Source organism: Cibotium barometz, chromosome 25 (assembly GCF_041138505.1).
Source record: "Cibotium barometz isolate CiBa-2024 chromosome 25, ASM4113850v1, whole genome shotgun sequence".
NCBI lineage: Eukaryota > Viridiplantae > Streptophyta > Polypodiopsida > Cyatheales > Cibotiaceae > Cibotium > Cibotium barometz.
The window spans coordinates 37,264,646-37,280,875 of NC_141070.1; positions in this window are offsets into that span (position 1 = coordinate 37,264,646).

Sequence of the window (16,230 nt, forward strand, 5' to 3'; positions counted from 1 at the left end):
AGATGTGACTTACAACACATAACTTTACAACCGTTTGATGGATTGTCCAACTGGTGGATTCCGAGTTTATAAGTTGGGGCACCCCTAAGGGTTTTTTACCACAGGTTTCCAACCGGTTCATAACCATATAAAAACTAGTTATATAAACATCGGTAGTTAACTTAAAAACTGGTTTAAAACCAGATTATAAATTGGGCCACTTTAATGGTTTTTAACCCTTGTTTTCCAACGCCTTTGAAACTAGTTTATAGGTTGGAAGGGTTTATAACCACCACTGGTTGACAACCAATTTATAAATTGAGAGCATGATAAATGGCAACTGGGTACCAACTTGTTGACAACCGGTTTATAGATTGAGAGTATGACAAATGGCAACTAGTTGAAGACAAGTTTATAAGAGAAGGGGCACTTGAAAGGGTTTTGGACTATTGGTTTGAGTCTGATAACAACCAATTTATATGTTTGGAGCATAACAATGGGTTTTCAATCACTAGATTGACACCCACTGTAATAGCTTGGAAGCACTACAAATGCGTTTCAATCGGGCTGGCATATAGCAAGTGCTTAAAGGTGGTATTAACAAATGCCCAGTAGTGCTAATCAAATAAAAACCAGTTAAAGAGTATAGGTTGCTACATTTGTTTTCAAGCATGGCAAGACCAAGAGGTTTCCTTACCACCATTTTTTGGCTTCTTCAGGTATGGCCTGGCTACATGCATTGCATTGCAAGTTTCCTTACCACCATTTTTTGGCTTCTTCAGGTATGGCCTGGCTACAGCCAACTACAATGCATTGCATTGTAGGTTTCCTTACCACCATTTTTTGGCTTCTTCAGGTATGGCCTGGCTACAACCAAGTGCAATGCACTTTAACACATACATAAGAGTAGAAAAATGCATTGTATGCTGATTGCAAGGTAATATAAACAAACCAACAACAGACTAGTCTTCTCCAAACCCAAGGCCACACCCTGGGAAACTTTCTATCATAATCAGCATACTATCCTTATGTAGAAGAATCTTTGGTGGTTGTGGAATGATCATCGTGTTAGAGTTCTCTAACTTCACACCCATCATGAAAGCTCTACTAGCACCTGCTTTCTCCACAGCCTCATTCTTGTGGTCTAAATCAACCTATAAACACAAACAAAGAGGCAATGAACATGGCATGGACTTTCTTCATATGTAGAAAACACATATATATACCTTTACTTTTTCTAGAGCTTCTCTAGTGACGCAAAGTTTATCTTGAAGCTACCACTCTGCTTGTTCTTGTGCATCATGGGGCATATTATTTGATGGACACATCATGGTGTGGTATTCAATTGCACCTTCAATATTATGAAAGCTTCACTCTACCTTCGTTGTCATTGTATGAAGAGCTAGCAATGCAGCTTCTTTGCTGCACTCGGTATTCAATAGAATGTCATCCACCAATGTCTGCACCTGACCTGAGACCTCCATCTTTGCCTCATATAGGTTACCTTGTGCCAATGGAGTGCATGCGTCCTAAGATAGTGTTACACCATAGCTCATAAATGACATCTATTGTACACCTGCCTTGCACATCCAGTGAGTCCTTTTTGTGCACTTACCATCAACACTTGTCTTCTTATAATAACAACCTGCTCAACAAATACGGCCCACTTCATAGGAGCAGTGCAAACCTGGTAGATGTAGCCTCGAGCAAATTAAAGGCCCACAGAATAGTTTGAGGGTGTAGTTTGGTAAACCTGTTTATATAATGTATATAAGGGTAGGTAGTGCTCCTGCTTGCCGTTCACAACAACATCACCTTCTTGTCTTTCTTGGGGAGCTCTAAAAACCCTCTTAGCCAATTATTTGGTGACACCTCATTGGGAGTCAGATGCCTTGCATCCTCCCCCTCAAGATTGAGAACATACACTCTAAAAAAATCATTTGAAGTCCTACAAAATTCTTTCAATGTCTCTGTCTCTAACTTTGGGTGGCAAAACTTGGTGGGTGCCCGCTTCTAGCATGCAAAAAACATTGGTTAGACAAGCAAACACACTCTCCTTGTCTTCTCATATATTGAGCTCAAGACCACCAACATCTATGGAGCTTGATTAGCAGGTTGATGAGCGATGTGTGTGTGTGTGTGTGTGTGTGTGTGTGTGTGTGTGTGTGTGTGTGAGAGAGAGAGAGAGAGAGAGAGAGAGAGAGAGAGAAGGGCCACCTTTGTATCTTCGCCAGCTGCCCTTTGAGTTAGCCATCATTGATGATGCAGACATGTTCTTAAGCAGTTATCAGTGGGGGAGAGGAAGAGAGAAGAGATCTGCTGACTCCGAGTTTTTCAAATGAGATAGCACACATAGAGAATGCATACAAAAAATAATAATTACCCTGCCACTTTCAATTATCCCCCCCACTATCTTTTCACTTATGTACATTTTCTTTTCTTCGTTTTCAAAATATTTTCATTTTTTTTCCAATTCAAAGTTCATTTCCAATTTGCAAACCACAACCCAAAAACCACTATTTCTACTGGTCCAAAGTGTACCACCTTACCATGCGTCTACCCACTCTGCTTAACTCCTCTTTTATCTTCCTACTATCAACTTGTCCTTTGTTCTTTCCAATTCCTCTTCACAAGCCTTAAGCCTTTTTTGTGTAAGTATTGATTACAGTCAAGAATATAACTATTCAATATATGATAATCCGATACTAAAAGGCTCAAGGCTCACATGTCTAGACTCATGGCTCATCTATCTAAACTCACAGCACATGTGTCCATGCATACAACTTTTTATGTGAGATTATGAGCTCACATCCCCAACTCTTGAGATCTAGTTTAGCCTTTTAGAGGTTTTTATGATTTTTTGGACTTGATAAGGTAAGATTAAGGGTCCTAATCCTAGTTAATGATTGTGATACAACTAATTAAGTGTTTTTTTAATTGTTTAGCATGCTTTTAATCTACCAATTCAACAATACATGAACAAATTAAGAACAAATATGAAATGCAACCAAAATTGATAATCCTACTCTAATTCAACCTCAATGGTCATGTTTTGGACTGGATTCCACTCCTAATCACAATCACTAAGCTAATTATTAAATCAAAGCAATGAAATTTAAGCCTCCTAATTTAAGCCTCCTTGGTTCCAATTATTTCATGAAAATCACCAAAACAACTAGGGTTTTTTCCTACTAATAGATGAAAATAGAATGCCTAATGTAAAATAAATCCAAATCAAAATCAAACACAATAAACAAACACATCTAATGCTCCAAAATTATGTGTTTGTCAGCCTAATAATCAATACATGGAAATATTGGGTGGGCCCAGCTTGGAATGGTTTAAAAATGGAGCTAAGTCCTAGGCTATTCCCCATTAATGATGCCAAATATGTTCAAGTCAAGAGCTCACCTTAGTTTTACCAAGCATGTGCCATTGGGGTCTTACCAATTTTTGGGTTTTGCCTTATTTATTTATTACCTATTGTAAAAAATGACACATATACAGATGACTAATTTTTATACTAGCCTGGCCAAACTTAAAAATGGTCTAACCTCTATTTACTAGTCTTAAGTAACCATGTACACTAAGTCTGTAGGCTTTCCCTATTTGACATTAAGCTCTTGGTAATAAGCCTACTTTATATGTTCTAGTGTAGTCTTACAAAAGTTAGGTGCCCGTTCACGTGGGTAAAGTGCATTACAGTAGGTCGGGTAGGTGAAACCATGTTAAGCAACATAGTAATTAACAATTATCTTACAAAAGACAAGTGCTTGGTGAGATAGCATAGCACCTTATGGTACGTTGAGTGGGCAAAACCATGTTAACCTATAGAGTGGTCAATAGATGTGAATTTATTATAACCACCCAAGATCAATTTTACTCTAACGTGAAGCCTTCTCCATTAACAACACTCTCTAAAAAATGATCTCTATGATGCTCAAAAGGCTAAGTTATCTTTGTCCTAAAAAGCTCCTCTAACTTGAAGCCTTCTCCATTAACAACCCTCTCCAACTCAAAGAAACATGCTCATACAACCATTCTTATATATATCCCACCAATCTTGTCGACACCATCAATAAGTATAGCATCTCCAATGACTACCACTACCTACCCTATATGTAAGCAATCCCCCATAATGAAGCCTCTACTTCAAGAATCCCCTTTAGCCAACTCAATAAAGGAGAAAGACACCAAGACTTCATCATCAGCAACCCCTTATATAAACTCCATCATATAAGTATTCCTAGGGCTTTGATGATAATATCAAAGGTTATCATCACTACAGTGTCGAAAAAGGTAAATCCACTAACATGATGTTGACATCAACATCCCCTATGTTAACACACGTAAACCTCATCGTCAATGCTATCCAAACCTACAAATACCGATACTTCACAAGATCATGCCAAGAGGGTTACCAAAGCTCCATTGAAGAACATAACTCCACCACAAATACCAATACTTTGCAAGATCATGCCAATGGTCCACTTAAGATGGTAACTCCACCACAAAAATCATTGTTCAAATATCTACAAAGTCAAAAGATGAGAGGACAACAATTGCTTGGAGCTCAAGGCTACTACAAGGGTGGGAATCCAATTTTGCTACTACCACATCAAAAGATCTACAAAGTATCAAAAGTTGGGTGGAAACTTAGTGCTTGTACCTCAAGACTACTACAAGGGTCCACTTTGTGCTACTACACCAACCCAGGTTGTGCACTCATTACAAACCTCAAAACTCTAGGAAGAAGTGTACCCAACTACAAGGGTCCACTTTGTGCTACTACACCAACCCAGGTTGTGCACTCATTACAAACCTCAAAACTCTAGGAAGAAGTGTACCCAACTACCAACTCTAGGAAGAAGTGTACCCAACTACCAACTCTTCTATCATGAAAACCCATAAGATCCCTCTGACCACAACCTCTATCAACTCAAATGTTGTGGGTTTCAAAGAATTTGTTGCAAGGTTAGGGATACTGATCCGGTATTTTTACACCCACCTCTTGGGCATCTAATTCATGCCGAAACCCTAGCGTATGGGTCCTCATTTTTTTCCTTCCTACTGCCGTACTTGTATGCCCTACTCTCGTTTGTAAACTTCATGGGAATTGGTTGTTTGGGTTTCAATGCAATATGTAGCTCATTGCCTTATTAGGGTAGACAAGGATTTATGTTCTCTAATTACATTCCCTTTAAGCGGTGAATAAATGGCTAGGAGCCTATCTTTTCTTTCCCCCTTTCATTGAATGGCCTATTGACTCTATACATATGCTAGAGATTCCACCTATTTTTATATATATAAATATGTGTACATATAAGTATAGGGTGAGTTGTTTTTTTAAGTATAGGGTGAGTTGTTTTTTTAAGTGCACTTCCAAATCTAAAAGGGCCCCTACTTTTAGGTTCTCTTTGACTATTACCCCGAGCACATCAAAATTCATATATATATATATATATATAATGATGCCTTGACCTCTCTTGGATTGATTATTTCCTTCATGGACCACCCTCTTGTGGGGGGGGGGGGGTGTCTCATATATGTATATATATAATGATGCCTTGACCTCTCTCTTGGATTGATTATTTCCTTCATGGACCACCCTCTTGTGGGGGGGGTGTCTCATATATATATTAAAATTTTTAAAAAAGAAAATCTTCAATAGTCGGTGGCCTTTTGCATAAGCCACTAGCCATGGCAGCTCTCCATCTTCCTTACCCCTTGCGTTCGTGTGGGTCACCTTCAAGAGATCATACACTTTTTGGAGCTAGGGCTCAGCTAGGGGAAACCCACATGACAAAGGAGCAAAAACAGTGGCTTGCAAGGAAAGCGATCAAGTATAGGCTCATTAATGATGAATTATACTACAAGGGTAAGGATTTGATTTTAAGAAGGGTACCGAGTTCGTGGGAAATTGAGTCTATTTTAAGTAGCTGCCATGATGGAGTATGTGGCAGCCATTTTGCACAGGAAATCACATGCAGGAAGATTTTGGCAGGTTACACTTGACCTAACCTACACAGGGATGTTTAGCATTGGTGTAGGGCTTATAAGGCTTGCCTTTAAGCGGTGAATAATTGGCTAGGAGCCTATCTTTTCTTTCCCCTTTTCACTGGATGGCCCATTAACTCTGTACATATGCTAGATTCCACCTATTTTTATATATATTAATATGTGTACAAATAAGTATAGGGTGAGTTGCTTTTTTTAGTGCTCTTCCAAAGTTGAAAGGGCCCCTGCATTTAGGTTCTCTTTGGTTGTTACCCCTTGGGCACATCACACTTCATATATATATATATATATATATATAATGTCTTGACCTCTCTCTTTGATTGATTGTTTCCTTCATGGACCACCCTCTGTTAGTGGGGGGTGTCTCATATGTATAGAAATTTTAAAAAAGGAAAATCTTCAATGGCCAATAGCCTTTTGCATTAGTCACTAATAAGTGACCTACCATTGTTCGAGGTAAAATCCATGAGCTCCCAAGCTAAGGTATCATAAAAAAGGAGCCATTACTAACTTTTTAAGAAAAATCACATGATCCCACCAGCATGTTTATCCAAGAAATATGGATATATTATTAAAAATTATGTCTTTTTTACATTCCAAGAAAGAAACATTGATATTACATGATGGCTAGAAAACAAGCACAAGTGAATATTAGGAGTTACATGTGAGGGTGGCATGGAGAGAGACTGGTGGATTTAAGACACGTGAATGTCGGCATATGTAAAGGAGATCATGCCCATGTAAAATACTTCTCTCCATGCACTTAATCAACAAAAGTAGGAAGAACAAGGAGTTCATGGGTCTGTAGAGGAGATAATCCCTAGATATATAGTAAGATAGACTTAAGTAATGTCATTGAAAAAGCATAAGAATTAGCTTTTAAACTTATTCGATTACAGATCTAGATATTCATTTTAAAAAAATTCATAGTAAATCATTTTCTTTGTAAGATTTAACCCATTGAATGCACTCTAATGGTAGTTTCCCTTTGATTTGAGTGGCTGGATGACTATATTTGGACATTACATGTGAGAGTTATGGCAATTTTGAAATGTTGTCCCAAGTACTTTTGCCAGCGAAAGTACTTGGGCTTGCCTTCTTTCATAAGATATCCCAAGTAATTGGGCTTACTTTCTTTCACACCAAGTTATCCTAGTTCATGTGCATGCAGAGGAGATCTTACTATCTTAGGGACTTCTCCTTAAGTAGTAGAGAGGGAAAGGAGGTCATGGTAATGTAATGGAGAACATAACCTTGCTAGGGACTCTTTCCTAGGTACTTTCTACAAGTAAATATGGAGGATATGGAAGTCATGTGTACTTGTAGAGAAGGCCATGCCAAGAAATTCTACTGAACATGTATTCCCACTAACCCTTTTTTCTAGTATGTTGTATAATTTCTTGGATAAACATATGAATTAATGCATGTGGAAAATTATAGCTCGGCATTTTTAACTTGGAGGTTTTAGCTCGGTAAATACGCATACCCCCCGCCAGCCATGGCCCTCTCTCATCATCTTGGATCCCTCCCTTAGCCCTGGTGTGTGGGTTGTGAGCCCCGCCTTTCTCTCACAGCCATCAAAACCTTGAGGCCCCCACTCCCCTTCTCAACAGCGACCTCTTTCACGTTCGCATCGATCTCCTTCTCCCCGCCATCACCTCAACCATGGCAACCTACTCCCCACCTTCCCTATCACTCCCTCATCCACACATGATCATAGCGACTCCCACCTACTCCCTCTCTTGTGCCACACGACCTTCTTCAACATCCTCACGGTGCACAACTCACTTGGCACTTCCATCACTCCCCTCCTCTCAGTGACCCCCCATCACCCCACTACATTGGCGGCAACTACACTCTCGCCCAAATATGGACTCTCACCCTCTCCGTAGCACTCACACGATGACCTTCTCTTGGTGGCCATTACATCCTGATAATCTCCCCTACTCTCCCTGCCATCACCTTTTCTCAGCGTAATAGTATATATCAAGATACTAAAAGGAATGATACAAGAGAGACTATGCTCCATTATAGAGAATGTCATACACCAGAGAATGTGCTCCCCGTCGAATGTACTCGAGTGAATATGATACAAGAGAGTCTATCTACTACCAAAGTGTGTCCAAGACTGTGTGTGTACTGCTACCAAGAGAGTGCTCCCCTTATCTCTTCCTTGGGTGTCCTCCTCCTCAAAGTCCCAACCCTCATCATGTAGTGTAGAGGGAACATCGATGGTGCTCAAGAGGATCTCTCCTTGCCTTGGGAAAGGGAGAGGGGTGTTGCCTCTATAACTGCCAATTGGAGTTGGCCATGCATGTCAGAGATGTCAAAGGGGACCGGTGGCAATCAGAGGGGTCGGAGAGTACTAACGGTGACAGCGATCGGGGAGCTCTACGGTCACGCAGTCGGAGGGTGGAGGGCACCGACAATGATGGTGGTCAGTGGGGTCGGAGCAATCGGAGCACACCAGCACTGATGACAGTCGGAGCCGTCAGAGGGCACCGATAATCAGAGTAGTAGAAGGGCACAGAAGGGCACCGGCAATCAGAGTAGTAGAAGGGCACAGAAGGGCACCGATGTGACGGTGGTCAAAGCAATCAGAATAGTCTGGAGAACCTGCTTGAGAGATACATAATAAATAAAAATGAATCAACTAGGCTCCTACGAACCTTCATCCAGCAAGTGAGATATAGAAAAAAATGATTGAATTGAGAGGTAGCTCCTGGCCACTTCATCCAGCAAGCCTTTTCTGAGAGCTCCTTGGGCACTTCATCCAGCAAGCCATCACTACCTATATTACCACTGCCATCCCTTGGGCAAGGCATCTGGCGTAGGAAGGTTATGCTAGGAAGGTTATGCTGACACCAACAAAATCATAAACTAACAAAACAATAATCATCACTGGCCACTTTGTATGGGTAAAAATTTAAGCACAAAGTCTAGAATATAAAGATACAAAATGAACCTTGGCCATAGCCAGTACATGCCCAGGAAAACAAAAAAAAACACGAATACAAAAGATCGAATCAACCATCATGAGTGGCATGGGAGGAGGCATTGGTCCCAAGTCCTGTTTTTTTTTTTGGAAAAAAGATCCTTCTATTAGTTAATGAGAAAACGCCATAAGGCTACAAAGCTCACCTCACAAGGAGGGATAATAAACACAGTGAACACCGGAGCTCCACCCCCGTGTGGCTGGGGGGGCTACCTACTAGTAGTACATGCGGGAGGTGAGAAGAGCCAAACTGGAGACTGTAGTGCCACGTGACATCCTCGCTCCTCGCGATGATGAGGAAGGGGCCACGCTGCCAAGTGCGGAGGAACGCCTTGTGGCGACCTCTCATGCGATCCGAGTCGCCCTGAAGTTTCCTCCACGGTGTGAATGATGTCCACCCACAGAGGGCCTGTATGACCTCCATCGGTGGAGTCGCCTGGCGGTCTATGGCCTCCCTGCATCATCGGGCTCTCCATATGTGCCAAGCCGTCATGTTGCTGATCATCTCCCATCTGTGCCCGTCCCCCTCCTGGGAGACTGCCGAAGAGAAGTCTGGCGTCGGAACCACTGCCATCGCCCTGTCAGAGACCTGGATGGTCACACTGCCAGGGACATCCTCGTATCCAAGGGCCGGGCTGCTGTCCGTGGCCCAAGCCACCGCACCCCACGTCACCATCATCTCACCTGGCGAGCCTGCAAAAACCATCTTGAGAGCGCACTGCAAGAACTGCTGTGCCTGTGGGCAATCCCATAAGGAGTGCCGCTACGACTCCTGTGCATGGCCACCGAGGGCAGGACGCTGGGTGTCTGCCAAAAGCTAGCCAAGCCCCCACAGCCAGTCCTCTATGCACTGTAAGCCAGAGAAAAAGCGTCACCTTTCGGGGCCAGAAGCTGGCCCAAAGGCGCTGCCAAAAGTCCCTAAGGAAGGTAGGGAAGAGCCCGCCGCCCGCCGCCAATGCTCGGTCGCCGCCGGGGTGCCCGCTATCCTGTGCCTTTGGATCCTCCGCCCCAGCCTCGCTGTGTACTGAAAAAAGGGGGTGCCTGGGCTGGTAGGGGCCGAGTAGGGATCTCGCCAAAGCCACTCGCCTGGATCCCACTGAAGGCGCTATCCCAAGCCCATAATCTCCAAGAATAGTCCTCCCCTATCGAGGCCGGTGAGGGGTCTACATGCCACTGTCTCTGATGCAAGCCGACCACCCGCACCCTCTGAAAGATACAACCCTGGAACTCATCCAAATCTAGTCGGGTCCTTTGAAGCTGGCCTCCCTCTCCCACCTCGAAGGTGAGTGGGGCGACTCTCTCTGTTGAGCCGCAGACCACTAGAAGGATCTCATGCCAAGTAAAGACGCCCATCCACTTCTAGCGGTCTGCTGAGCCACAAACCGCTAGAAGGATCTCATGTGCCGAGTAAAGACGCCCATCCACTGTGGAGGTGGAGGGTCCTGTACTGGAGTCCGCCACTCCCGGGGGATGGCCGCCTCAATGTCCTACCTCATCAACTCTCTGCCCCTCATCCCGCTGAGTCTCCTCTCCTGAACCTCTAGAGGCAGCTGTGCTGAAAACATATCCAGTCGTCTAGGGACTGGGCTGGGCCGGAGCTCAACGGGCCCCATGACACGTGAGATCGCGATCCAACCATATGACCACTGGGAAGTCGGATCAAGGGGTTCCAGATCAATGGCTGCCTTAGGCGCTCCTCATCGGTGCCCGGGGGAGTCTGGAAGAGTGATGGCCTCAGATGCTCCCAGGCCCTCAGAAGGCTAGCTGCAAAACGCTCCTCGAAGCCAAGGCCCACTCCTCTGAATTGCTGCTCTTCAATTGCTACTCTGTAAAGATCCACCTGATGCTGGGGGTCCAGGGGCCACTAAGAGAAGGAGTGCGGCTGAGAATCCTGGAAACAAGAAACTCCTTCCACGGCTCAGCGCGCCTGGTAGGAGGCCACGAACCACCAACTTGCCAAGCAAAGCTCGGCTCTGACAAATAGGATCAACTATGCCCAGGCCGCCTCTCTCCCTTGGCTAAGTGATCACAGCCCATGCCACCTTGGCCCTGGCGGGTCGCCCGTCGCCACCGGACCAAAGAAAGTTCCTGATGAGCCTCTGCACCTAGCCAATGCACGCCCGAGAGAAGGCCCAGCAAGAAGTGATGTACCACATGGTAGCAAGCAGAACCTGGTTGGCCACAACCATTCGACCAGCCAGAGATAAACGAGCGGTACTCCAATACAAAAGCTTCTTCCGAATGCTCAGAAGAAGGGGGGCTATCTGCTACTCCGGAGATATGTCAATGCCCACATAGCATCCCAAATAGCGCACTGTAGTGCCGGGGGGCAGCCATTGAAACCCATCAACTGGCCTCCAAGTCGGGGGGGGCACAGAACTGACCCACCACCCACACGACTTGTGCCAGTTGATCAAAGCGCCCGAGGCTCTGCAAAACCTGTCCATGGGGCTGAGGCGAAGCAGCGGAGGTTCTCCTCCCCTCCCTGAAGATAGACAACAGTGTCATCCGCAACAAACTCCGAGTCTAGGAGCTCCTCCGAGGTGCGGATGGGGAGCTGGAGGCCCCACAAACCTGTATCCTGTGCCGTCAAGAAAGTGCTCATGGCCTCTGCCACAAAAAGAAAAAGAAAGGGCGCCAAGGGGCACCCCTACCGCACCGAGCGCGAGAGTTGGAACCTCTCTTCGCGCACGCCCTATATCAGCACCTGGCTATGAGCCGATGTGTAGAGTGCAGAGACCCCACGGATCCACTGAGGGGGGAAGCCCATCCTCTCCATAGTGCCTTCGAAGAAGGCCCACTCCACCCAATCATATGCCTTCTCGAAGTCGAGAAGGAGCACTGCCAGATCCTCCTGCCGAAATCTAGCCAAAGCCGTAGCCTCCCAGAAAGAGAAGATGTTATCCAGGATGCTCCTATCCTGGATGAAGCCTGTCTGCGTGGAGTGGATGATGTCCGGAAGGTGAGGGTGAAGCCGCCTGCTGATCACCTTAGCTAGGACCTTGTAGGCCGTGCTTAGCAAGGTGATCGGTCTCCACTGTCTAATCTCCAGTCTGTCTCCTCCCTCTTTGGGGATCAAGTGAATCAACCCCTCTACCATGCTGTCCGGCATGTCTCCCGACTCCATGATCTCCTAGAATGTCAATTTGAAACCCCTATGCAAGAGACCCCAGTACCTCTGGAAGAAAGCCACTGAGAGCCCATCCTCTCCTGGGCATTTGACCCGAGGAAGTGCCTGAAGAGCCGCCTCTAGTTCTGTATCCGAGATGGGGGAGGGAAGGGAGTACTGCAAATGGGCCGGCACAACCGGTCTCGTGAAGCTCCAGACTGCCTCCCGAGCTTCTCTCACCCTGTCATCTGCTGGCTCAGCAGAGAGCAGATCCCTGTAAAAATCTGTGATCGCCCGAACTTTGGGGGGATCCACCACTACCTGGCCATCAGCCTACCGACGAAGACGCCTGAGACCCTCTCGTCTGAAGCAAGGCCCTGTCGCCTCAAAGAAAGCTCGAGTCACTCTATCTCCAGCCTGTGTCCAAAAAGAAGCTCGAGCATGGAATCGGAACTCCACCCTCCTCTCCTCGATGGATCTGATCTCTGTGCGAGCTGACTCCATCTGCTCTGAAATCCAAGGGCTCGTAGGATCCCTCTCCTGAAGTCTCTGAAGGGAAGCTAGACTCCTCCACAGGCTCCTCTCCTGCTCTCTGAAAGCCTCCAGACGGTCCAGGGCAGCCTGTCTGAGCATCCTACTGATCTCCTGCAAACCCTTGTCAAGATCGCTGGCTGCCGATCCTCTCCTGAACTGAAGCTCCTACCAGACCTGCTCAACTCTGGTCGCAATCTCGGGCTCCTCTATGAGACAATCTGGAATCCGGACGCTCTGGCCTCGCTCTCCTCTCGTAGGGTCCTCGATCTGGAGAAGCACTGGAAAGTGGTCTGAAAACGAGGAGCCTGCAAGTATACCCACAGTGCCACCTCTATCGCAAGCCCACTCATCAATGTAAAACCTATCGATGCGGGAAAGGTTAACTCCTGTGGCCCGTCTATCCGAGCGCGAGAAAGATAAACTCCCTTACAACCTGCCAAACTCCGAGAGAGTCCACGGATCCTGGCCTCTCACCTGCAGCACTAGTTCCTCCCAGGCAGCAAGCTCCGGCCCATGAATGGTCTCCTGGCTGCCCCCCATCCTTTCCTCTGCATCCTCCAGCATGTTGCAATCCCCCCCTAGGCACCAATGGTCTGCCATGGGGAGGGACTGCCTAATGGTGCTCCAGAACTCAGCTCTCCCGGTCGCCCCATTAGGGGCGTAGAAGTTGAGGAAGCCAATGCGGTCTTCCCCAACTCGAAGGATGATCCACTGCGGTTGACCCTGGACAAGAGTGCCAGAATCCACAACCTCGGATAGAAGGGACTGAGATGCATACTCCACCCTGGTTCCCCTACTGGTGGGAGCCATATGCCGGTGACCAAAAAGTGTGACTCCTGCCTGGCAAGATCTTCCCGCAGGTACGGGTACGCCCGGCAAAGAGGTGGTGCTCCTGGATGAAAAGGATATCTATGGGTCCTCCAACGAGAGCCCTCTGGATCTGCTAGCAAAGTTTGCCCCGACCAATGTAGCAACGAGGTCCACCAAGACCCTGGATGTTCCATGAGAGGATCCTCATGGATGAGCTATGGCAGGTGAAGCAGCCACGACTGGCTCACCCCTCTCAGATGGCCCGGATGAGCTGCCCTCCACTCTGTGAGTCTTGGGCGCCGGCTTGGAGGGAGAATAGTCACTGTCTGTCCGGGTGCAGAGTCTCTCCAAAAAGAGAGTTACCTGTCTCTGTGTCCAGCCCCACTCCACCTTCGCCCTGTCCAGGGCATAGGCGTGAGACCAATCCTCTGCATATATGTATCTAAAGGTAGGCTGCATCCTCGGGGCGGCGTGGAGGAGAATCAGTAGCACCGCCTCAACTAAGGTGTGGACCGGATCCACCCGCCAATCTCCTATACCAAACAAGTTCATGCGGACTGAGTGTAATCGGGTCTGCAAATAAATCCGTGAGCCCCAAGTCACTGAAGTGGTGAGAAAACTCCAGTATCTGATCACGCAAAACTTCCTCTACAGAGTTGCAATCCCATGCTGTGTGTGGGGCAACACTGAGAGGAAAGGAGAAGGCCACCATGCTGCTCACCACTGAAGGAGAACGAGAGGGATGGCACACCACGCAGACTCGCAAGGGCGCGACCAGTGTCTCGAATGGGCCAGCATCCAACTGGAGACACCTGAAAAAACCGTAATCCACTGGGAGCCCCATCACTCGTAGGGCCCCCCCAGGGGAGTCCCATCACTCGCGGGGCCCCCCCAGGGGAGGCTAGAGAGAACTCTGTGGCGGGCGAAGCTAGGATCGCCATCTCCACCGGCCCGGAGTGGCGGTGGAATAGCCGCTGAACTGAACTCTGGCCTACCCAGCTGCGCTGCCGCGGGGCAGTGGGTGGTCTGGAGGAGTATCCTGGAGAGGCCGAGGGAGGGATGGTGGCTCGCGGAGAGGAGGGGGGAGAGCGAGGAGAGGATGGAGAGGCATCTGCCAGAGGAGAGGTGTCAGGGGGGGCTGCCGAGGGAGGTGGGAGGGGGGGCTGGTGGGGGGGAGAGGGGGGCTGGAAGGAGTGCTCTCCGAGTGAGGGGAAGAGGGGCCGGGGGTCGCAGAGTGCGGCCCAGGATCCTCAAGAATCTGCTCCATGGAGGGGGCGGGGCCCCTCGAGAGGGGGGATGCGGGAGCGGGGTCTCCACGTGGGAGGCTCCACCGGCGGCCTCAACGGGCATTGAGACTGAATCCTCGTCCATCGGGGTGGGACCTTCTGGCCGCCTATCCCTGACTGGAGCATAAGTGCGGGTAGGTGCCTGGACGCCAGCCGGAGTCGCCTGTCCGCTAGCCTGTGCAGCCTGCTTGGCGTCTGCGATGACGGTCCCTACGGGCCGGGCGTTTCCGCCGGCGAACCTCCTGCCATCCGCTAGCCTCCTGGGTCTACGCAGCATCCTCCGTTGGGGCCTGCTCGTCAGATGATGGCGCCTGCTGAGACGAGCCAGGGATGTCCGGTCTCTGAGGTGGATGGCCACCCCTCGGCCTCCTGAAGGGGGTCCAGAGGTGGCAAAGCATGAAGGATGAACCCCATTACGGGGTTCATCCTCTGTCGGGGCTTGCTCGTCAGATGATGGCGCCTGCTGAGACGAGCCAGGGATCTCCGGTCTCTGAGGTGGATGGCCACCCCTCGGGCCTCCTGAAGGGGGTCCAGAGGTGGCAGAGCGTGAAGGATAAACCCCATTACGGGGACAGGCGCGTGCGAGGTGGCCCATCTCCCGCGACAGATGTAGCACTGGCCGGGGAGGCCCGAATACTCCACGCGTTGTATCAGATGTCCTCCAGAAAGACAAGGGAGGAGGATTGTCTTCGGGAGGGGCTCCGGTGAACGGAACCACAACATGAATGGCCGGGAGTCCTGCCCGAGCTATCACTGAAGCCGCTGTCTGAGGCGTCTCCACCACCTACTCGAACGCCTTGCCAATGGATAACAAGAGGGGCAAGTACTCCCTGCAGAGTCCAAGAAAGCATATAGTGATGGGGAAACCTGTCGCGCCTGCTCTAGTGGGTCAGAAGCGGGGTCGAAATCGTGAGTCCATCGCGCCAAGAATGCCCGGGATGAGCGGAGGGCAATGGGGCTCCGAGCCAGCACCGTCTGAGCTGCTTGGGGGGACTCGAAATCCACCTGGTAGTAGCCACGTCCCAAAAAATCGACACTGACGATCTTGGCAGGCACGTCAACGAGGCTGCCTTGCAGAAGGTCGCGAAGCTCTCTCCGCATCGGACGGCTACTCACTATCTTGTAGACCAAGGAGGAGGCCTCCAGAGCGGATACTGTGGAAACAAACAACTGATGATCTACATTTGTGAACTCCAGACGAAGACCGGAATCGGCGGGGGTAGTCGGAGCGGCCTCCATGGAGTCCTCCAGAGGGAAAAGGCCAGACGAAGATCGGAATCGGCGGGGGTAGTCGGAGCGGCCTCCATGGAGTCCTCCAGAGGGAAAAGGCCAGAGACCGGGGTCACCAACGGGAGGGACACAGCCCTACGAGGAAACGGAGAGGTGGAAGGAGAGAGGATAGCGGGGGCGGAGCGGGGGCGGAGCGGGGGGGAGGGGGGAGCTGAGGCGGGGGAGCTAGCGGTGGGAGGAGGGGTGAGACGGAGGGGGAGGTGAGGGAG